Source organism: Chiloscyllium punctatum, chromosome 22, assembly GCF_047496795.1.
Source record: "Chiloscyllium punctatum isolate Juve2018m chromosome 22, sChiPun1.3, whole genome shotgun sequence".
Taxonomy (NCBI): Eukaryota; Metazoa; Chordata; class Chondrichthyes; order Orectolobiformes; family Hemiscylliidae; genus Chiloscyllium; species Chiloscyllium punctatum.
Window position 1 is genome coordinate 3148551 of NC_092760.1, and position 24315 is coordinate 3172865.

The following is a 24315-nucleotide window of genomic DNA, read 5'->3' on the forward strand; positions in this document are numbered from 1 at the left end:
AAAGAGGGCGACAAACAGAGAGGCTGAAACAGAGGGCGAGAAACAGAGGGGCTGAAACAGAGGGCGAGAAACAGAGGGCGAGAAACAGAGGGACTGAAACAGAGGGGCTGAAACAGAGGGGCTGAAACAGAGGGCGAGAAACAGAGGGCGAGAAACAGAGGGACTGAAACAGAGGGGCTGAAATAGAGGGGCTGAAACAGAGGGCGAGAAACAGAGGGGCTGAAACAGAGGGCGAGAAACAGAGGGTCTGAAACAGAGGGCGAGAAACAGAGGGGCTGAAACAGAGGGGCTGAAACAGAGGGGCTGAAACAGAGGGCGAGAAATAGATGGGCTGAAACAGAGGGCGAGAAACAGAGGCGCTGAAACAGAGGGCGAGAAACAGAGGGGCTGAAACAGAGGGCGAGAAACAGAGGGGCTGAAACAGAGGGGCTGAAACAGAGGGGCTGAAACAGAGGGCGAGAAACAGAGAGGCTGAAACAGAGGGCGAGAAACAGAGGGGCTGAATCAGAGGGGCTGAAACAGTGGGCGAGAAACAGAGGGGCTGAAACAGAGGGCGAGAAACAGAGGGGCTGAAACAGAGGGTGAGAAACAGAGGGGCTGAAACAGAGGGGCTGAAACAGAAGGGTTGAAACAGAGGGGCTGAAACAGAGGGCGAGAAACAGAGGGGCAGAAACAGAGGGCGAGAAACAGAGGGGCTGAAACAGAGGGGCTGAAACAGAAGGGCTGAAACAGAGGGGCTGAAATAGAGGGGCTGAAACAGAGGGCGAGAAACAGAGGGGCTGAATCAGAGGGGCTGAATCAGAGGGGCTGAAATAGAGTGGCTGAAACAGAGGGCGAGAAACAGAGGGGCTGATTCAGAGGGTCTGAAACAGAGGGGCTGAATCAGAGGGGCTGAAACAGAGGGCGAGAAACAGAGTGGCTGAAACAGAGGGGCTGAAACAGAGAGCGCGAAACAGAGGGGCTGAAACAGAGGGCGAGAAACAGAGGGGCTGAAACAGAGGGGCTGAAACAGAGGGGCTAATCAGAGGGGCAGAAACAGAGGGCGAGAAACAGAAGGGCTGAATCAGAGGGGCTGATTCAGAGGGGCTGAAACAGAGGGGCTGAATCAGAGGGGCTGAAACAGAGGGCGAGAAACAGAGGGGCTGAAACAGAGGGCGAGAAACAGAGGGGCAGAAACAGAGGGCGAGAAACAGAGTGGCTGAAACAGAGGGGCTGAAACAGAGAGCGCGAAACAGAGGGGCTGAAACAGAGGGCGAGATACAGAGGGGCTGAAACAGAGGGGCTGAAACAGAGGGGCGGAAACAGAGGGGCTGAAACAGAGGGCGACAAACAGAGAGGCTGAAGCAGAGGGCGAGAAACAGAGGGGCTGAAAAAGAGGGCGAGAAACAGAGGGGCTGAAACAGAGGGGCTGAAACAGAGGGGCTGAAACTGAGGGCGAGAAACAGAGGGGATGAAACAGAGGGTGAGAAACAGAGGGGCTAAAACACAGGGCGATAAACAGAGGGCGAGAAACAGAGGGACTGAAACAGAGGGGCTGAAACAGAGGGGCTGAAACAGAGAGCGAGAAACAGAGGGCGAGAAACAGAGGGACTGAAACAGAGGGGCTGAAACAGACGGGCTGAAACAGAGGGCGAGAAACAGAGGAGCTGAAACAGAGGGCGAGAAACAGAGGGGCTGAAACAGAGGGCGAGAAACAGAGGGTGAGAAACAGAGGGGCTGAAACAGAGGGGCTCAAACAGAGGGGCTGAAACAGAGGGCGAGAAATAGATGGGCTGAAACAGAGTGCGAGAAACAGAGGCGCTGAAACAGAGGGCGAGAAACAGAGGGGCTGAAACAGAGGGCGAGAAACAGAGGGGCTGAAACAGAGGTGTTAAAACAGAGGGGCTGAAACAGAGGGCGAGAAACAGAGGGGCTGAAACAGAGGGCGGGAAACAGAGGGGCTGAATCAGAGGGGCTGAAACAGTGGGCGAGAAACAGAGGGGCTGAAACAGAGGGCGAGAAACAGAGGGGCTGAAACAGAGGGCGAGAAACAGAGAGGCTGAAATAGATGTGCTGAAACAGAGGGGCTGAAACAGAGGGCGACAAACAGAGGGGCAGAAACAGAGGGCGAGAAACAGAGGGGTTGAAACAGAGGGCGAGAAACAGAGGGGCTGAAACAGAGGAGCTGAAACAGAGGGCGAGAAACAGAGGGGCTGAAACAGAGGGCGAGAAACAGAGGGCGAGAAACAGAGGGGCTGAAACAGAGAGGCTCAAACAGAGGGGCTGAAAAAGAGGGCGAGAAATACATGGGCTGAAACAGAGTGCGAGAAACAGAGGCGCTGAAACAGAGGGCGAGAAACAGAGGGGCTGAAACAGAGGGCGGGAAACAGAGGGGCTGAATCAGACGGGCTGAAACAGTGGGCGAGAAACAGAGGGGCTGAAACAGAGGGCGAGAAACAGAGGGGCTGAAACAGAGGGCGAGAAACAGAGAGGCTGAAATAGATGGGCTGAAACAGAGGGGCTGAAACAGAGGGCGAGAAACAGAGGGGCAGAAACAGAGGGCGAGAAACAGAGGGATTGAAACAGAGGGCGAGAAACAGAGGGGCTGAAACAGAGGGGCTGAAACAGAGGGTGAGAAACAGAGGTGCTGAAACAGAGGGCGAGAAACAGAGGGGCAGAAACAGAGGGCGAGAAACAGAGTGGCTGGAACAGAGGGGCTGAAACAGAGAGCGCGAAACAGAGGGGCTGAAACAGAGGGCGAGAAACAGAGGGGCTGAAACAGAGGGGCTGAAACAGAGGGGCTAAATCAGAGGGGCAGAAACAGAGGGCGAGAAACAGAGGGGCTGAAACAGAGGCGAGAAACAAAGGGGCTGAAACAGAGGGGCTGAAAGAGAGGGGCTGAAACAGAGGTGCTGAAACAGAGGGCGAGAAACAGAGGGGCAGAAACAGAGGGCGAGAAACAGAGGGGCTGAAACAGAGGGCGAGAAACAGAGGGGCTGAAACAGAGGGGCTGAATCTGAAGGGCTGAAAAAGAGGGGCTGAAACAGAGGGCGAGAAACAGAGGGGCTGAAACAGAGGGGCTGAAACAGAGGGGCTAAATGAGAGGGGCAGAAACAGAGGGCGAGAAACAGAGGGGCTGAATCAGAGGGGCTGATTCAGAGGGGCTGAAACTGAGGGGCTGAATCAGAGGGGCTGAAACAGAGGGCGAGAAACAGAGGGGCTGAAACAGAGGGCGAGAAACAGAGGGGCAGAAACAGAGGGCGAGAAACAGAGTGGCTGAAACAGAGGGGCTGAAACAGAGAGCGCGAAACAGAGGGGCTGAAACAGAGGCCGAGAAACAGAGGGGCTGAAACAGAGGGGCTGAAACAGAGGGGCTAAATCAAAGGGGCAGAAACAGAGGGCGAGAAACAGAGGGGCTGAAACAGAGGCAAGAAACAGAGGGGCTGAAACAGAGGGGCTGAAACAGACGGGCTGAAACAGAGGGGCTGAAACAGAGGGCGAGAAACAGAGGGGCTGAATCAGAGGGGCAGAATCAGGGGGGCTGAAATAGAGGGGCTGAAACAGAGGGCGAGAAACAGAGGGGCTGAAACAGAGGGCGAGAAACAGAAGGCGAGAAACAGAGGGGCTGAAATAGAGGGGCTGAAATAGAGGGGCTGAAACAGAGGGGCTGAAACAGAGTGCGAGAAGCAGAGGGGCTGAAACAGACAGGCTGAAACAGAGAGCCTGAAACAGAGGGCGAGAAACAGTGGGGCTGAAACAGAGGGCGACAAACAGAGGGGCTGAAACAGAGGGCGAGAAACAGAGGGGCTGAAAAAGAGGGTGAGAAACAGAGGGCGAGAAACAAAGGGGCTGAAACAGAGGGGCTGAAACAGAGGGGCTGAAACAAAGGGGCTGAATCAGTTGGGCTGAATCAGGGGGGGGAAACAGAGGGGCTGAAACAGAGGGCGAGAAGCAGAGGGGCTGAAACAGAGGGCGAGAAACAGAGGGGCTGAAACAGAGGGGCTGAAACAGAGGGGCGGAAACAGAGGTGCTGAAAAAGAGGGCGACAAACAGAGAGGCTGAAACAGAGGGCGAGAAACAGAGGGGCTGAAACAGAGGGCGAGAAACAGAGGGCGAGAAACAGAGGGACTGAAACAGAGGGGCTGAAACAGAGGGGCTGAAACAGAGGGCGAGAAACAGAGGGCGAGAAACAGAGGGACTGAAACAGAGGGGCTGAAATAGAGGGCGAGAAACAGAGGGTCTGAAACAGAGGGCGAGAAACAGAGGGGCTGAAACAGAGGGACTGAAACAGAGGGGCTGAAACAGAGGGCGAGAAATAGATGGGCTGAAACAGAGGGCGAGAAACAGAGGGGCTGAAACAGAGGGCGAGAAACAGAGGGGCTGAAACAGAGGGGCTGAAACAGAGGGGCGGAAACAGAGGTGCTGAAAAAGAGGGCGACAAACAGAGAGGCTGAAACAGAGGGCGAGAAACAGAGGGGCTGAAACAGAGGGCGAGAAACAGAGGGCGAGAAACAGAGGGACTGAAACAGAGGGGCTGAAACAGAGGGGCTGAAACAGAGGGCGAGAAACAGAGGGCGAGAAACAGAGGGCGAGAAACAGAGGGGCTGAAACAGAGGGCGAGAAACAGAGGGTCTGAAACAGAGGGCGAGAAACAGAGGGGCTGAAACAGAGGGGCTGAAACAGAGGGGCTGAAACAGAGGGCGAGAAATAGATGGGCTGAAACAGAGGGCGAGAAACAGAGGCGCTGAAACAGAGGGCGAGAAACAGAGGAGCTGAAACAGAGGGCGAGAAACAGAGGGGCTGAAACAGAGGGCGAGAAACAGAGGGTGAGAAACAGAGGGGCTGAAACAGAGGGGCTCAAACAGAGGGGCTGAAACAGAGGGCGAGAAATAGATGGGCTGAAACAGAGTGCGAGAAACAGAGGCGCTGAAACAGAGGGCGAGAAACAGAGGGGCTGAAACAGAGGGCGAGAAACAGAGGGGCTGAAACAGAGGTGTTAAAACAGAGGGGCTGAAACAGAGGGCGAGAAACAGAGGGGCTGAAACAGAGGGCGGGAAACAGAGGGGCTGAATCAGAGGGGCTGAAACAGTGGGCGAGAAACAGAGGGGCTGAAACAGAGGGCGAGAAACAGAGGGGCTGAAACAGAGGGCGAGAAACAGAGAGGCTGAAATAGATGTGCTGAAACAGAGGGGCTGAAACAGAGGGCGACAAACAGAGGGGCAGAAACAGAGGGCGAGAAACAGAGGGGTTGAAACAGAGGGCGAGAAACAGAGGGGCTGAAACAGAGGAGCTGAAACAGAGGGCGAGAAACAGAGGGGCTGAAACAGAGGGCGAGAAACAGAGGGCGAGAAACAGAGGGGCTGAAACAGAGAGGCTCAAACAGAGGGGCTGAAAAAGAGGGCGAGAAATACATGGGCTGAAACAGAGTGCGAGAAACAGAGGCGCTGAAACAGAGGGCGAGAAACAGAGGGGCTGAAACAGAGGGCGGGAAACAGAGGGGCTGAATCAGACGGGCTGAAACAGTGGGCGAGAAACAGAGGGGCTGAAACAGAGGGCGAGAAACAGAGGGGCTGAAACAGAGGGCGAGAAACAGAGAGGCTGAAATAGATGGGCTGAAACAGAGGGGCTGAAACAGAGGGCGAGAAACAGAGGGGCAGAAACAGAGGGCGAGAAACAGAGGGATTGAAACAGAGGGCGAGAAACAGAGGGGCTGAAACAGAGGGGCTGAAACAGAGGGTGAGAAACAGAGGTGCTGAAACAGAGGGCGAGAAACAGAGGGGCAGAAACAGAGGGCGAGAAACAGAGTGGCTGGAACAGAGGGGCTGAAACAGAGAGCGCGAAACAGAGGGGCTGAAACAGAGGGCGAGAAACAGAGGGGCTGAAACAGAGGGGCTGAAACAGAGGGGCTAAATCAGAGGGGCAGAAACAGAGGGCGAGAAACAGAGGGGCTGAAACAGAGGCGAGAAACAAAGGGGCTGAAACAGAGGGGCTGAAAGAGAGGGGCTGAAACAGAGGTGCTGAAACAGAGGGCGAGAAACAGAGGGGCAGAAACAGAGGGCGAGAAACAGAGGGGCTGAAACAGAGGGCGAGAAACAGAGGGGCTGAAACAGAGGGGCTGAATCTGAAGGGCTGAAAAAGAGGGGCTGAAACAGAGGGCGAGAAACAGAGGGGCTGAAACAGAGGGGCTGAAACAGAGAGCGCGAAACAGAGGGGCTGAAACAGAGGGCGAGAAACAGAGGGGCTGAAACAGAGGGGCTGAAACAGAGGGGCTAAATCAGAGGGGCAGAAACAGAGGGCGAGAAACAGAGGGGCTGAAACAGAGGCGAGAAACAAAGGGGCTGAAACAGAGGGGCTGAAAGAGAGGGGCTGAAACAGAGGTGCTGAAACAGAGGGCGAGAAACAGAGGGGCAGAAACAGAGGGCGAGAAACAGAGGGGCTGAAACAGAGGGCGAGAAACAGAGGGGCTGAAACAGAGGGGCTGAATCTGAAGGGCTGAAAAAGAGGGGCTGAAACAGAGGGCGAGAAACAGAGGGGCTGAAACAGAGGGGCTGAAACAGAGGGGCTAAATGAGAGGGGCAGAAACAGAGGGCGAGAAACAGAGGGGCTGAATCAGAGGGGCTGATTCAGAGGGGCTGAAACTGAGGGGCTGAATCAGAGGGGCTGAAACAGAGGGCGAGAAACAGAGGGGCTGAAACAGAGGGCGAGAAACAGAGGGGCAGAAACAGAGGGCGAGAAACAGAGTGGCTGAAACAGAGGGGCTGAAACAGAGAGCGCGAAACAGAGGGGCTGAAACAGAGGCCGAGAAACAGAGGGGCTGAAACAGAGGGGCTGAAACAGAGGGGCTAAATCAAAGGGGCAGAAACAGAGGGCGAGAAACAGAGGGGCTGAAACAGAGGCAAGAAACAGAGGGGCTGAAACAGAGGGGCTGAAACAGACGGGCTGAAACAGAGGGGCTGAAACAGAGGGCGAGAAACAGAGGGGCTGAATCAGAGGGGCAGAATCAGGGGGGCTGAAATAGAGGGGCTGAAACAGAGGGCGAGAAACAGAGGGGCTGAAACAGAGGGCGAGAAACAGAAGGCGAGAAACAGAGGGGCTGAAATAGAGGGGCTGAAATAGAGGGGCTGAAACAGAGGGGCTGAAACAGAGTGCGAGAAGCAGAGGGGCTGAAACAGACAGGCTGAAACAGAGAGCCTGAAACAGAGGGCGAGAAACAGTGGGGCTGAAACAGAGGGCGACAAACAGAGGGGCTGAAACAGAGGGCGAGAAACAGAGGGGCTGAAAAAGAGGGTGAGAAACAGAGGGCGAGAAACAAAGGGGCTGAAACAGAGGGGCTGAAACAGAGGGGCTGAAACAAAGGGGCTGAATCAGTTGGGCTGAATCAGGGGGGGGAAACAGAGGGGCTGAAACAGAGGGCGAGAAGCAGAGGGGCTGAAACAGAGGGCGAGAAACAGAGGGGCTGAAACAGAGGGGCTGAAACAGAGGGGCGGAAACAGAGGTGCTGAAAAAGAGGGCGACAAACAGAGAGGCTGAAACAGAGGGCGAGAAACAGAGGGGCTGAAACAGAGGGCGAGAAACAGAGGGCGAGAAACAGAGGGACTGAAACAGAGGGGCTGAAACAGAGGGGCTGAAACAGAGGGCGAGAAACAGAGGGCGAGAAACAGAGGGACTGAAACAGAGGGGCTGAAATAGAGGGCGAGAAACAGAGGGTCTGAAACAGAGGGCGAGAAACAGAGGGGCTGAAACAGAGGGACTGAAACAGAGGGGCTGAAACAGAGGGCGAGAAATAGATGGGCTGAAACAGAGGGCGAGAAACAGAGGGGCTGAAACAGAGGGCGAGAAACAGAGGGGCTGAAACAGAGGGGCTGAAACAGAGGGGCGGAAACAGAGGTGCTGAAAAAGAGGGCGACAAACAGAGAGGCTGAAACAGAGGGCGAGAAACAGAGGGGCTGAAACAGAGGGCGAGAAACAGAGGGCGAGAAACAGAGGGACTGAAACAGAGGGGCTGAAACAGAGGGGCTGAAACAGAGGGCGAGAAACAGAGGGCGAGAAACAGAGGGCGAGAAACAGAGGGGCTGAAACAGAGGGCGAGAAACAGAGGGTCTGAAACAGAGGGCGAGAAACAGAGGGGCTGAAACAGAGGGGCTGAAACAGAGGGGCTGAAACAGAGGGCGAGAAATAGATGGGCTGAAACAGAGGGCGAGAAACAGAGGCGCTGAAACAGAGGGCGAGAAACAGAGGAGCTGAAACAGAGGGCGAGAAACAGAGGGGCTGAAACAGAGGGCGAGAAACAGAGGGTGAGAAACAGAGGGGCTGAAACAGAGGGGCTCAAACAGAGGGGCTGAAACAGAGGGCGAGAAATAGATGGGCTGAAACAGAGTGCGAGAAACAGAGGCGCTGAAACAGAGGGCGAGAAACAGAGGGGCTGAAACAGAGGGCGAGAAACAGAGGGGCTGAAACAGAGGTGTTAAAACAGAGGGGCTGAAACAGAGGGCGAGAAACAGAGGGGCTGAAACAGAGGGCGGGAAACAGAGGGGCTGAATCAGAGGGGCTGAAACAGTGGGCGAGAAACAGAGGGGCTGAAACAGAGGGCGAGAAACAGAGGGGCTGAAACAGAGGGCGAGAAACAGAGAGGCTGAAATAGATGTGCTGAAACAGAGGGGCTGAAACAGAGGGCGACAAACAGAGGGGCAGAAACAGAGGGCGAGAAACAGAGGGGTTGAAACAGAGGGCGAGAAACAGAGGGGCTGAAACAGAGGAGCTGAAACAGAGGGCGAGAAACAGAGGGGCTGAAACAGAGGGCGAGAAACAGAGGGCGAGAAACAGAGGGGCTGAAACAGAGAGGCTCAAACAGAGGGGCTGAAAAAGAGGGCGAGAAATACATGGGCTGAAACAGAGTGCGAGAAACAGAGGCGCTGAAACAGAGGGCGAGAAACAGAGGGGCTGAAACAGAGGGCGGGAAACAGAGGGGCTGAATCAGACGGGCTGAAACAGTGGGCGAGAAACAGAGGGGCTGAAACAGAGGGCGAGAAACAGAGGGGCTGAAACAGAGGGCGAGAAACAGAGAGGCTGAAATAGATGGGCTGAAACAGAGGGGCTGAAACAGAGGGCGAGAAACAGAGGGGCAGAAACAGAGGGCGAGAAACAGAGGGATTGAAACAGAGGGCGAGAAACAGAGGGGCTGAAACAGAGGGGCTGAAACAGAGGGTGAGAAACAGAGGTGCTGAAACAGAGGGCGAGAAACAGAGGGGCAGAAACAGAGGGCGAGAAACAGAGTGGCTGGAACAGAGGGGCTGAAACAGAGAGCGCGAAACAGAGGGGCTGAAACAGAGGGCGAGAAACAGAGGGGCTGAAACAGAGGGGCTGAAACAGAGGGGCTAAATCAGAGGGGCAGAAACAGAGGGCGAGAAACAGAGGGGCTGAAACAGAGGCGAGAAACAAAGGGGCTGAAACAGAGGGGCTGAAAGAGAGGGGCTGAAACAGAGGTGCTGAAACAGAGGGCGAGAAACAGAGGGGCAGAAACAGAGGGCGAGAAACAGAGGGGCTGAAACAGAGGGCGAGAAACAGAGGGGCTGAAACAGAGGGGCTGAATCTGAAGGGCTGAAAAAGAGGGGCTGAAACAGAGGGCGAGAAACAGAGGGGCTGAAACAGAGGGGCTGAAACAGAGGGGCTAAATGAGAGGGGCAGAAACAGAGGGCGAGAAACAGAGGGGCTGAATCAGAGGGGCTGATTCAGAGGGGCTGAAACTGAGGGGCTGAATCAGAGGGGCTGAAACAGAGGGCGAGAAACAGAGGGGCTGAAACAGAGGGCGAGAAACAGAGGGGCAGAAACAGAGGGCGAGAAACAGAGTGGCTGAAACAGAGGGGCTGAAACAGAGAGCGCGAAACAGAGGGGCTGAAACAGAGGCCGAGAAACAGAGGGGCTGAAACAGAGGGGCTGAAACAGAGGGGCTAAATCAAAGGGGCAGAAACAGAGGGCGAGAAACAGAGGGGCTGAAACAGAGGCAAGAAACAGAGGGGCTGAAACAGAGGGGCTGAAACAGACGGGCTGAAACAGAGGGGCTGAAACAGAGGGCGAGAAACAGAGGGGCTGAATCAGAGGGGCAGAATCAGGGGGGCTGAAATAGAGGGGCTGAAACAGAGGGCGAGAAACAGAGGGGCTGAAACAGAGGGCGAGAAACAGAAGGCGAGAAACAGAGGGGCTGAAATAGAGGGGCTGAAATAGAGGGGCTGAAACAGAGGGGCTGAAACAGAGTGCGAGAAGCAGAGGGGCTGAAACAGACAGGCTGAAACAGAGAGCCTGAAACAGAGGGCGAGAAACAGTGGGGCTGAAACAGAGGGCGACAAACAGAGGGGCTGAAACAGAGGGCGAGAAACAGAGGGGCTGAAAAAGAGGGTGAGAAACAGAGGGCGAGAAACAAAGGGGCTGAAACAGAGGGGCTGAAACAGAGGGGCTGAAACAAAGGGGCTGAATCAGTTGGGCTGAATCAGGGGGGGGAAACAGAGGGGCTGAAACAGAGGGCGAGAAGCAGAGGGGCTGAAACAGAGGGCGAGAAACAGAGGGGCTGAAACAGAGGGGCTGAAACAGAGGGGCGGAAACAGAGGTGCTGAAAAAGAGGGCGACAAACAGAGAGGCTGAAACAGAGGGCGAGAAACAGAGGGGCTGAAACAGAGGGCGAGAAACAGAGGGCGAGAAACAGAGGGACTGAAACAGAGGGGCTGAAACAGAGGGGCTGAAACAGAGGGCGAGAAACAGAGGGCGAGAAACAGAGGGACTGAAACAGAGGGGCTGAAATAGAGGGCGAGAAACAGAGGGTCTGAAACAGAGGGCGAGAAACAGAGGGGCTGAAACAGAGGGACTGAAACAGAGGGGCTGAAACAGAGGGCGAGAAATAGATGGGCTGAAACAGAGGGCGAGAAACAGAGGGGCTGAAACAGAGGGCGAGAAACAGAGGGGCTGAAACAGAGGGGCTGAAACAGAGGGGCGGAAACAGAGGTGCTGAAAAAGAGGGCGACAAACAGAGAGGCTGAAACAGAGGGCGAGAAACAGAGGGGCTGAAACAGAGGGCGAGAAACAGAGGGCGAGAAACAGAGGGACTGAAACAGAGGGGCTGAAACAGAGGGGCTGAAACAGAGGGCGAGAAACAGAGGGCGAGAAACAGAGGGCGAGAAACAGAGGGGCTGAAACAGAGGGCGAGAAACAGAGGGTCTGAAACAGAGGGCGAGAAACAGAGGGGCTGAAACAGAGGGGCTGAAACAGAGGGGCTGAAACAGAGGGCGAGAAATAGATGGGCTGAAACAGAGGGCGAGAAACAGAGGCGCTGAAACAGAGGGCGAGAAACAGAGGGGCTGAAACAGAGGGCGAGAAACAGAGGGCGAGAAACAGAGGGACTGAAACAGAGGGGCTGAAACAGAGGGGCTGAAACAGAGGGCGAGAAACAGAGGGCGAGAAACAGAGGGACTGAAACAGAGGGGCTGAAATAGAGGGCGAGAAACAGAGGGTCTGAAACAGAGGGCGAGAAACAGAGGGGCTGAAACAGAGGGACTGAAACAGAGGGGCTGAAACAGAGGGCGAGAAATAGATGGGCTGAAACAGAGGGCGAGAAACAGAGGGGCTGAAACAGAGGGCGAGAAACAGAGGGGCTGAAACAGAGGGGCTGAAACAGAGGGGCGGAAACAGAGGTGCTGAAAAAGAGGGCGACAAACAGAGAGGCTGAAACAGAGGGCGAGAAACAGAGGGGCTGAAACAGAGGGCGAGAAACAGAGGGCGAGAAACAGAGGGACTGAAACAGAGGGGCTGAAACAGAGGGGCTGAAACAGAGGGCGAGAAACAGAGGGCGAGAAACAGAGGGCGAGAAAGAGAGGGGCTGAAACAGAGGGCGAGAAACAGAGGGTCTGAAACAGAGGGCGAGAAACAGAGGGGCTGAAACAGAGGGGCTGAAACAGAGGGGCTGAAACAGAGGGCGAGAAATAGATGGGCTGAAACAGAGGGCGAGAAACAGAGGCGCTGAAACAGAGGGCGAGAAACAGAGGGGCTGAAACAGAGGGCGAGAAACAGAGGGGCTGAAACAGAGGGGCTGAAACAGAGGGGCTGAAACAGAGGGCGAGAAACAGAGGGGCTGAAACAGAGGGGCTGAAACAGAGGCGCTGAAACAGAGGGCGAGAAACAGAGGGGCTGAAACAGAGGGCGAGAAACAGAGGGCGAGAAACAGAGGGACTGAAACAGAGGGGCTGAAACAGAGGGGCTGAAACAGAGGGCGAGAAACAGAGGGCGAGAAACAGAGGGACTGAAACAGAGGGGCTGAAATAGAGGGCGAGAAACAGAGGGTCTGAAACAGAGGGCGAGAAACAGAGGGGCTGAAACAGAGGGACTGAAACAGAGGGGCTGAAACAGAGGGCGAGAAATAGATGGGCTGAAACAGAGGGCGAGAAACAGAGGGGCTGAAACAGAGGGCGAGAAACAGAGGGGCTGAAACAGAGGGGCTGAAACAGAGGGGCGGAAACAGAGGTGCTGAAAAAGAGGGCGACAAACAGAGAGGCTGAAACAGAGGGCGAGAAACAGAGGGGCTGAAACAGAGGGCGAGAAACAGAGGGCGAGAAACAGAGGGACTGAAACAGAGGGGCTGAAACAGAGGGGCTGAAACAGAGGGCGAGAAACAGAGGGCGAGAAACAGAGGGCGAGAAACAGAGGGGCTGAAACAGAGGGCGAGAAACAGAGGGTCTGAAACAGAGGGCGAGAAACAGAGGGGCTGAAACAGAGGGGCTGAAACAGAGGGGCTGAAACAGAGGGCGAGAAATAGATGGGCTGAAACAGAGGGCGAGAAACAGAGGCGCTGAAACAGAGGGCGAGAAACAGAGGGGCTGAAACAGAGGGCGAGAAACAGAGGGGCTGAAACAGAGGGGCTGAAACAGAGGGGCTGAAACAGAGGGCGAGAAACAGAGAGGCTGAAACAGAGGGCGAGAAACAGAGGGGCTGAATCAGAGGGGCTGAAACAGTGGGCGAGAAACAGAGGGGCTGAAACAGAGGGCGAGAAACAGAGGGGCTGAAACAGAGGGTGAGAAACAGAGGGGCTGAAACAGAGGGGCTGAAACAGAGGGGCTGAAACAGAGGGGCTGAAACAGAGGGCGAGAAACAGAGGGGCAGAAACAGAGGGCGAGAAACAGAGGGGCTGAAACAGAGGGGCTGAAACAGAAGGGCTGAAACAGAGGGGCTGAAATAGAGGGGCTGAAACAGAGGGCGAGAAACAGAGGGGCTGAATCAGAGGGGCTGAATCAGAGGGGCTGAAATAGAGTGGCTGAAACAGAGGGCGAGAAACAGAGGGGCTGATTCAGAGGGTCTGAAACAGAGGGGCTGAATCAGAGGGGCTGAAACAGAGGGCGAGAAACAGAGTGGCTGAAACAGAGGGGCTGAAACAGAGAGCGCGAAACAGAGGGGCTGAAACAGAGGGCGAGAAACAGAGGGGCTGAAACAGAGGGGCTGAAACAGAGGGGCTAAATCAGAGGGGCAGAAACAGAGGGCGAGAAACAGAAGGGCTGAATCAGAGGGGCTGATTCAGAGGGGCTGAAAGAGAGGGGCTGAATCAGAGGGGCTGAAACAGAGGGCGAGAAACAGAGGGGCTGAAACAGAGGGCGAGAAACAGAGGGGCAGAAACAGAGGGCGAGAAACAGAGTGGCTGAAACAGAGGGGCTGAAACAGAGAGCGCGAAACAGAGGGGCTGAAACAGAGGGCGAGATACAGAGGGGCTGAAACAGAGGGGCTGAAACAGAGGGGCGGAAACAGTGGGGCTGAAACTGAGGGCGACAAACAGAGAGGCTGAAGCAGAGGGCGAGAAACAGAGGGGCTGAAAAAGAGGGCGAGAAACAGAGGGGCTGAAACAGAGGGGCTGAAACAGAGGGGCTGAAACAGAGGGCGAGAAACAGAGGAGCTGAAACAGAGGGCGAGAAACAGAGGGGCTGAAACAGAGGGCGAGAAACAGAGGGTGAGAAACAGCGGGGCTGAAACAGAGGGGCTCAAACAGAGGGGCTGAAACAGAGGGCGAGAAATAGATGGGCTGAAACAGAGTGCGAGAAACAGAGGCGCTGAAACAGAGGGCGAGAAACAGAGGGGCTGAAACAGAGGGCGAGAAACAGAGGGGCTGAAACAGAGGTGTTAAAACAGAGGGGCTGAAACAGAGGGCGAGAAACAGAGGGGCTGAAACAGAGGGCGGGAAACAGAGGGGCTGAATCAGAGGCGCTGAAACAGTGGGCGAGAAACAGAGGGGCTGAAACAGAGGGCGAGAAACAGAGGGGCTGAAACAGAGGGCGAGAAACAGAGAGGCTGAAATAGATGTGCTGAAACAGAGGGGCTGAAACAGAGGGCGACAAACAGAGGGGCAGAAACAGAGGGCGAGAAACAGAGGGGTTGAAACAGAGGGCGAGAAACAGAGGGGCTGAAACAGAGGTGCTGAAACAGAAGGGCTGAAACAGAGGGGCTGAAACAGAGGGCGAGAAACAGAGGGGCTGAATAAGAGGGGCTGAATTATCGGGGCTGAAATAGAGGGGCTGAAATAGAGGGCGAGAAACAGAGGGGCTGATTCAGAGGGGCTGAAACAGAGGGGCTGAATCAGAGGGGCTGAAACAGAGGGCGAGAAACAGAGGGGCAGAAACAGAGGGCGAGAAACAGAGTGGCTGAAACAGAGGGGCTGAAACAGAGGAGCTAAATCAGAGGGCCAGAAACAGAGGGCGAGAAACAGAGGGGCTGAATCAGAGGGGCTGATTCAGAGGGGCTGAAACAGAGGGGCTGAATCAGAGGGGCTGAAACAGAGGGCGAGAAACAGAGGGGCTGAAACAGAGGGCGAGAAACAGAGGGGCAGAAACAGAGGGCGAGAAACAGAGTGGCTGAAACAGAGGCGCTGAAACAGAGGGCGAGAAACAGAGGGGCTGAAACAGAGGGCGGGAAACCGAGGGGCTGAATCAGAGGGGCTGAAACAGTGGGCGAGAAACAGAGGGGCTGAAACAGAGGGCGAGAAACAGAGGGGCTGAAACAGAGGGCGAGAAACAGAGAGGCTGAAATAGATGGGCTGAAACAGAGGGGCTGAAACAGAGGGCGAGAAACAGAGGGGCAGAAACAGAGGGCGAGAAACAGAGGGGTTGAAACAGATGGCGAGAAACAGAGGGGCTGAAACAGAGGGGCTGAAACAGAGGGCGAGAAACAGAGGGGCAGAAACAGAGGGCGAGAAACAGAGTGGCTGAAACAGAGGGGCTGAAACAGAGAGCGCGAAACAGAGGGGCTGAAACAGAGGGCGAGAAACAGAGGGGCTGAAACAGAGGGGCTGAAACAGAGGGGCTAAATCAGAGGGGCAGAAACAGAGGGCGAGAAACAGAGGGGCTGAAACAGAGGCGAGAAACAAAGGGGCTGAAACAGAGGGGCTGAAACAGAGGGGCAGAAACAGAGGGCGAGAAACAGAGGGGCTGAAACAGAGGGGCTGAAACAGAAGGGCTGAAACAGAGGGGCTGAAATAGAGGCGCTGAAACAGAGGGCGAGAAACAGAGGGGCTGAAACAGAGGGGCTGAATCAGAGGGGCTGAAATAGAGTGGCTGAAACAGAGGGCGAGAAACAGAGGGGCTGATTCAGAGGGTCTGAAACAGAGGGGCTGAATCAGAGGGGCTGAAACAGAGGGCGAGAAACAGAGTGGCTGAAACAGAGGGGCTGAAACAGAGAGCGCGAAACAGAGGGGCTGAAACAGAGGGCGAGAAACAGAGGGGCTGAAACAGAGGGGCTGAAACAGAGGGGCTAAATCAGAGGGGCAGAAACAGAGGGCGAGAAACAGAAGGGCTGAATCAGAGGGGCTGATTCAGAGGGGCTGAAACAGAGGGGCTGAATCAGAGGGGCTGAAACAGAGGGCGAGAAACAGAGGGGCTGAAACAGAGGGCGAGAAACAGAGGGGCAGAAACAGAGGGCGAGAAACAGAGTGGCTGAAACAGAGGGGCTGAAACAGAGAGCGCGAAACAGAGGGGCTGAAACAGAGGGCGAGATACAGAGGGGCTGAAACAGAGGGGCTGAAACAGAGGGGCGGAAACAGAGGGGCTGAAACAGAGGGCGACAAACAGAGAGGCTGAAGCAGAGGGCGAGAAACAGAGGGGCTGAAAAAGAGGGCGAGAAACAGAGGGGCTGAAACAGAGGGGCTGAAACAGAGGGGCTGAAACTGAGGGCGAGAAACAGAGGGGATGAAACAGAGGGTGAGAAACAGAGGGGCTAAAACACAGGGCGATAAACAGAGGGCGAGAAACAGAGGGACTGAAACAGAGGGGCTGAAACAGAGGGGCTGAAACAGAGAGCGAGAAACAGAGGGCGAGAAACAGAGGGACTGAAACAGAGGGGCTGAAACAGACGGGCTGAAACAGAGGGCGAGAAACAGAGGAGCTGAAACAGAGGGCGAGAAACAGAGGGGCTGAAACAGAGGGCGAGAAACAGAGGGTGAGAAACAGAGGGGCTGAAACAGAGGGGCTCAAACAGAGGGGCTGAAACAGAGGGCGAGAAATAGATGGGCTGAAACAGAGTGCGAGAAACAGAGGCGCTGAAACAGAGGGCGAGAAACAGAGGGGCTGAAACAGAGGGCGAGAAACAGAGGGGCTGAAACAGCGGTGTTAAAACAGAGGGGCTGAAACAGAGGGCGAGAAACAGAGGGGCTGAAACAGAGGGCGGGAAACAGAGGGGCTGAATCAGAGGGGCTGAAACAGTGGGCGAGAAACAGAGGGGCTGAAACAGAGGGCGAGAAACAGAGGGGCTGAAACAGAGGGCGAGAAACAGAGAGGCTGAAATAGATGTGCTGAAACAGAGGGGCTGAAACAGAGGGCGACAAACAGAGGGGCAGAAACAGAGGGCGAGAAACAGAGGGGTTGAAACAGAGGGCGAGAAACAGAGGGGCTGAAACAGAGGAGCTGAAACAGAGGGCGAGAAACAGAGGGGCTGAAACAGAGGGCGAGAAACAGAGGGCGAGAAACAGAGGGGCTGAAACAGAGAGGCTCAAACAGAGGGGCTGAAAAAGAGGGCGAGAAATACATGGGCTGAAACAGAGTGCGAGAAACAGAGGCGCTGAAACAGAGGGCGAGAAACAGAGGGGCTGAAACAGAGGGCGGGAAACAGAGGGGCTGAATCAGACGGGCTGAAACAGTGGGCGAGAAACAGAGGGGCTGAAACAGAGGGCGAGAAACAGAGGGGCTGAAACAGAGGGCGAGAAACAGAGAGGCTGAAATAGATGGGCTGAAACAGAGGGGCTGAAACAGAGGGCGAGAAACAGAGGGGCAGAAACAGAGGGCGAGAAACAGAGGGATTGAAACAGAGGGCGAGAAACAGAGGGGCTGAAACAGAGGGGCTGAAACAGAGGGTGAGAAACAGAGGTGCTGAAACAGAGGGCGAGAAACAGAGGGGCAGAAACAGAGGGCGAGAAACAGAGTGGCTGGAACAGAGGGGCTGAAACAGAGAGCGCGAAACAGAGGGGCTGAAACAGAGGGCGAGAAACAGAGGGGCTGAAACAGAGGGGCTGAAACAGAGGGGCTAAATCAGAGGGGCAGAAACAGAGGGCGAGAAACAGAGGGGCTGAAACAGAGGCGAGAAACAAAGGGGCTGAAACAGAGGGGCTGAAAGAGAGGGGCTGAAACAGAGGTGCTGAAACAGAGGGCGAGAAACAGAGGGGCAGAAACAGAGGGCCAGAAACAGAGGGGCTGAAACAGAGGGCGAGAAACAGAGGGGCTGAAACAGAGGGGCTGAATCTGAAGGGCTGAAAAAGAGGGGCTGAAACAGAGGGCGAGAAACAGAGGGGCTGAAACAGAGGGGCTGAAACAGAGGGGCTAAATGAGAGGGGCAGAAACAGAGGGCGAGAAACAGAGGGGCTGAATCAGAGGGGCTGATTCAGAGGGGCTGAAACTGAGGGGCTGAATCAGAGGGGCTGAAACAGAGGGCGAGAAAAAGAGGGGCTGAAACAGAGGGCGAGAAACAGAGGGGCAGAAACAGAGGGCGAGAAACAGAGTGGCTGAAACAGAGGGGCTGAAACAGAGAGCGCGAAACAGAGGGGCTGAAACAGAGGCCGAGAAACAGAGGGGCTGAAACAGAGGGGCTGAAACAGAGGGGCTAAATCAAAGGGGCAGAAACAGAGGGCGAGAAACAGAGGGGCTGAAACAGAGGCAAGAAACAGAGGGGCTGAAACAGAGGGGCTGAAACAGACGGGCTGAAACAGAGGGGCTGAAACAGAGGGCGAGAAACAGAGGGGCAGAAAGAGAGGGCGAGAAACAGAGGGGCTGAAACAGAGGGCGAGAAACAGAGGGGCTGAAACAGAGGGGCTGAAACAGAAGGGCTGAAAAAGAGGGGCTGAAACAGAGGGCGAGAAACAGAGGGGCTGAATCAGAGGGGCAGAATCAGGGGGGCTGAAATAGAGGGGCTGAAACAGAGGGCGAGAAACAGAGGGGCTGAAACAGAGGGCGAGAAACAGAAGGCGAGAAACAGAGGGGCTGAAATAGAGGGGCTGAAACAGAGGGGCTGAAACAGAGGGGCTGAAACAGAGTGCGAGAAGCAGAGGGGCTGAAACAGACAGGCTGAAACAGAGAGCCTGAAACAGAGGGCGAGAAACAGTGGGGCTGAAACAGAGGGCGACAAACAGAGGGGCTGAAACAGAGGGCGAGAAACAGAGGGGCTGAAAAAGAGGGTGAGAAACAGAGGGCGAGAAACAAAGGGGCTGAAACAGAGGGGCTGAAACAGAGGGGCTGAAACAAAGGGGCTGAATCAGTTGGGCTGAATCAGGGGGGGGAAACAGAGGGGCTGAAACAGAGGGCGAGAAGCAGAGGGGCTGAAACAGAGGGCGAGAAACAGAGGGGCTGAAACAGAGGGGCTGAAACAGAGGGGCGGAAACAGAGGTGCTGAAAAAGAGGGCGACAAACAGAGAGGCTGAAACAGAGGGCGAGAAACAGAGGGGCTGAAACAGAGGGCGAGAAACAGAGGGCGAGAAACAGAGGGACTGAAACAGAGGGGCTGAAACAGAGGGGCTGAAACAGAGGGCGAGAAACAGAGGGCGAGAAACAGAGGGACTGAAACAGAGGGGCTGAAATAGAGGGCGAGAAACAGAGGGTCTGAAACAGAGGGTGAGAAACAGAGGGGCTGAAACAGAGGGACTGAAACAGAGGGGCTGAAACAGAGGGCGAGAAATAGATGGGCTGAAACAGAGGGCGAGAAACAGAGGGGCTGAAACAGAGGGCGAGAAACAGAGGGGCTGAAACAGAGGGGCTGAAACAGAGGGGCGGAAACAGAGGTGCTGAAAAAGAGGGCGACAAACAGAGAGGCTGAAACAGAGGGCGAGAAACAGAGGGGCTGAAACAGAGGGCGAGAAACAGAGGGCGAGAAACAGAGGGACTGAAACAGAGGGGCTGAAACAGAGGGGCTGAAACAGAGGGCGAGAAACAGAGGGCGAGAAACAGAGGGCGAGAAACAGAGGGGCTGAAACAGAGGGCGAGAAACAGAGGGTCTGAAACAGAGGGCGAGAAACAGAGGGGCTGAAACAGAGGGGCTGAAACAGAGGGGCTGAAACAGAGGGCGAGAAATAGATGGGCTGAAACAGAGGGCGAGAAACAGAGGCGCTGAAACAGAGGGCGAGAAACAGTGGGGCTGAAACAGAGGGCGAGAAACAGAGGGGCTGAAACAGAGGGGCTGAAACAGAGGGGCTGAAACAGAGGGCGAGAAACAGAGAGGCTGAAACAGAGGGCGAGAAACAGAGGGGCTGAATCAGAGGGGCTGAAACAGTGGGCGAGAAACAGAGGGGCTGAAACAGAGGGCGAGAAACAGAGGGGCTGAAACAGAGGGTGAGAAACAGAGGGGCTGAAACAGAGGGGCTGAAACAGAGGGGCTGAAACAGAGGGGCTGAAACAGAGGGCGAGAAACAGAGGGGCAGAAACAGAGGGCGAGAAACAGAGGGGCTGAAACAGAGGGGCTGAAACAGAAGGGCTGAAACAGAGGGGCTGAAATAGAGGGGCTGAAACAGAGGGCGAGAAACAGAGGGGCTGAATCAGAGGGGCTGAATCAGAGGGGCTGAAATAGAGTGGCTGAAACAGAGGGCGAGAAACAGAGGGGCTGATTCAGAGGGTCTGAAACAGAGGGGCTGAATCAGAGGGGCTGAAACAGAGGGCGAGAAACAGAGTGGCTGAAACAGAGGGGCTGAAACAGAGAGCGCGAAACAGAGGGGCTGAAACAGAGGGCGAGAAACAGAGGGGCTGAAACAGAGGGGCTGAAACAGAGGGGCTAAATCAGAGGGGCAGAAACAGAGGGCGAGAAACAGAAGGGCTGAATCAGAGGGGCTGATTCAGAGGGGCTGAAAGAGAGGGGCTGAATCAGAGGGGCTGAAACAGAGGGCGAGAAACAGAGGGGCTGAAACAGAGGGCGAGAAACAGAGGGGCAGAAACAGAGGGCGAGAAACAGAGTGGCTGAAACAGAGGGGCTGAAACAGAGAGCGCGAAACAGAGGGGCTGAAACAGAGGGCGAGATACAGAGGGGCTGAAACAGAGGGGCTGAAACAGAGGGGCGGAAACAGTGGGGCTGAAACTGAGGGCGACAAACAGAGAGGCTGAAGCAGAGGGCGAGAAACAGAGGGGCTGAAAAAGAGGGCGAGAAACAGAGGGGCTGAAACAGAGGGGCTGAAACAGAGGGGCTGAAACAGAGGGCGAGAAACAGAGGAGCTGAAACAGAGGGCGAGAAACAGAGGGGCTGAAACAGAGGGCGAGAAACAGAGGGTGAGAAACAGAGGGGCTGAAACAGAGGGGCTCAAACAGAGGGGCTGAAACAGAGGGCGAGAAATAGATGGGCTGAAACAGAGTGCGAGAAACAGAGGCGCTGAAACAGAGGGCGAGAAACAGAGGGGCTGAAACAGAGGGCGAGAAACAGAGGGGCTGAAACAGAGGTGTTAAAACAGAGGGGCTGAAACAGAGGGCGAGAAACAGAGGGGCTGAAACAGAGGGCGGGAAACAGAGGGGCTGAATCAGAGGCGCTGAAACAGTGGGCGAGAAACAGAGGGGCTGAAACAGAGGGCGAGAAACAGAGGGGCTGAAACAGAGGGCGAGAAACAGAGAGGCTGAAATAGATGTGCTGAAACAGAGGGGCTGAAACAGAGGGCGACAAACAGAGGGGCAGAAACAGAGGGCGAGAAACAGAGGGGTTGAAACAGAGGGCGAGAAACAGAGGGGCTGAAACAGAGGTGCTGAAACAGAAGGGCTGAAACAGAGGGGCTGAAACAGAGGGCGAGAAACAGAGGGGCTGAATAAGAGGGGCTGAATTATCGGGGCTGAAATAGAGGGGCTGAAATAGAGGGCGAGAAACAGAGGGGCTGATTCAGAGGGGCTGAAACAGAGGGGCTGAATCAGAGGGGCTGAAACAGAGGGCGAGAAACAGAGGGGCAGAAACAGAGGGCGAGAAACAGAGTGGCTGAAACAGAGGGGCTGAAACAGAGGAGCTAAATCAGAGGGCCAGAAACAGAGGGCGAGAAACAGAGGGGCTGAATCAGAGGGGCTGATTCAGAGGGGCTGAAACAGAGGGGCTGAATCAGAGGGGCTGAAACAGAGGGCGAGAAACAGAGGGGCTGAAACAGAGGGCGAGAAACAGAGGGGCAGAAACAGAGGGCGAGAAACAGAGTGGCTGAAACAGAGGCGCTGAAACAGAGGGCGAGAAACAGAGGGGCTGAAACAGAGGGCGGGAAACAGAGGGGCTGAATCAGAGGGGCTGAAACAGTGGGCGAGAAACAGAGGGGCTGAAACAGAGGGCGAGAAACAGAGGGGCTGAAACAGAGGGCGAGAAACAGAGAGGCTGAAATAGATGGGCTGAAACAGAGGGGCTGAAACAGAGGGCGAGAAACAGAGGGGCAGAAACAGAGGGCGAGAAACAGAGGGGTTGAAACAGAGGGCGAGAAACAGAGGGGCTGAAACAGAGGGGCTGAAACAGAGGGCGAGAAACAGAGGGGCAGAAACAGAGGGCGAGAAACAGAGTGGCTGAAACAGAGGGGCTGAAACAGAGAGCGCGAAACAGAGGGGCTGAAACAGAGGGCGAGAAACAGAGGGGCTGAAACAGAGGGGCTGAAACAGAGGGGCTAAATCAGAGGGGCAGAAACAGAGGGCGAGAAACAGAGGGGCTGAAACAGAGGCGAGAAACAAAGGGGCTGAAACAGAGGGGCTGAAAGAGAGGGGCTGAAACAGAGGGGCTGAAACAGAGGGCGAGAAACAGAGGGGCAGAAACAGAGTGCGAGAAACAGAGGGGCTGAAACAGAGGGCGAGAAACAGAGGGGCTGAAACAGAGGGGCTGAATCAGAAGGGCTGAAAAAGAGGGGCTGAAACAGAGGGCGAGAAACAGAGGGGCTGAAACAGAGGGGCTGAAACAGAGGGGCTAAATGAGAGGGGCAGAAACAGAGGGCGAGAAACAGAGGGGCTGAATCAGAGGGGCTGATTCAGAGGGGCTGAAACTGAGGGGCTGAATCAGAGGGGCTGAAACAGAGGGCGAGAAACAGAGGGGCTGAAACAGAGGGCGAGAAACAGAGGGGCAGAAACAGAGGGCGAGAAACAGAGTGGCTGAAACAGAGGGGCTGAAACAGAGAGCGCGAAACAGAGGGGCTGAAACAGAGGCCGAGAAACAGAGGGGCTGAAACAGAGGGGCTGAAACAGAGGGGCTAAATCAAAGGGGCAGAAACAGAGGGCGAGAAACAGAGGGGCTGAAACAGAGGCGAGAAACAGAGGGGCTGAAACAGAGGGGCTGAAACAGACGGGCTGAAACAGAGGGGCTGAAACAGAGGGCGAGAAACAGAGGGGCAGAAAGAGAGGGCGAAAAACAGAGGGGCTGAAACAGAGGGCGAGAAACAGAGCGGCTGAAACAGAGGGGCTGAAACAGAAGGGCTGAAAAAGAGGGGCTGAAACAGAGGGCGAGAAACAGAGGGGCTGAATCAGAGGGGCAGAATCAGGGGGGCTGAAATAGAGGGGCTGAAACAGAGGGCGAGAAACAGAGGGGCTGAAACAGAGGGCGAGAAACAGAAGGCGAGAAACAGAGGGGCTGAAATAGAGGGGCTGAAACAGAGGGGCTGAAACAGAGGGGCTGAAACAGAGGGCGAGAAACAAAGGCGCTGAATCAGCGGGCGAGAAACAGAGTGCGAGAAACAGAGGGGCTGAAACAGACAGGCTGAAACAGAGAGCCTGAAACAGAGGGCGAGAAACAGTGGGGCTGAAACAGAGGGCGACAAACAGAGGGGCTGAAACAGAGGGCGAGAAACAGAGGGGCTGAAAAAGAGGGTGAGAAACAGAGGGCGAGAAACAAAGGGTCTGAAACAGAGGGGCTGAAACAGAGGGGCTGAAACAAAGGGGCTGAATCAGTTGGGTTGAATCAGGGGGGGGAAACAGAGGGGCTGAAACAGAGGGTGAGAAGCAGAGGGGCTGAAACAGAGGGCGAGAAACAGAGGGGCGGAAACAGAGGGCGAGAAACAGAGGGGCTGAAACAGAGGGGCTGAAAAAGAGGGCGACAAACAGAGAGGCTGAAACAGAGGGCGAGAAACAGAGGGGCTGAAACAGAGGGCGAGAAACAGAGGGCGAGAAACAGAGGGACTGAAACAGAGGGGCTGAAACAGAGGGGCTGAAACAGAGGGCGAGAAACAGAGGGCGAGAAACAGAGGGACTGAAACAGAGGGGCTGAAATAGAGGGGCTGAAACAGAGGGCGAGAAACAGAGGGGCTGAAACAGAGGGCGAGAAACAGAGGGTCTGAAACAGAGGGCGAGAAACAGAGGGGCTGAAACAGAGGGGCTGAAACAGAGGGGCTGAAACAGAGGGCGAGAAATAGATGGGCTGAAACAGAGGGCGAGAAACAGAGGCGCTGAAACAGAGGGCGAGAAACAGAGGGGCTGAAACAGAGGGCGAGAAACAGAGGAGCTGAAACAGAGGGGCTGAAACAGAGGGGCTGAAACAGAGGGCGAGAAACAGAGAGGCTGAAACAGAGGGCGAGAAACAGAGGGGCTGAATCAGAGGGGCTGAAACAGTGGGCGAGAAACAGAGGGGCTGAAACAGAGGGCGAGAAACAGAGGGGCTGAAACAGAGGGTGAGAAACAGAGGGGCTGAAACAGAGGGGCTGAAACAGAGGGGCTGAAACAGAGGGCGAGAAACAGAGGGGCAGAAACAGAGGGCGAGAAACAGAGGGGATGAAACAGAGGGCGAGAAACAGAGGGGCTGAAACAGAGGGGCTGAAACAGAAGGGCTGAAACAGAGGGGCTGAAATAGAGGGGCTGAAACAGAGGGCGAGAAACAGAGGGGCTGAATCAGAGGGGCTGAATCAGAGGGGCTGAAATAGAGTGGCTGAAA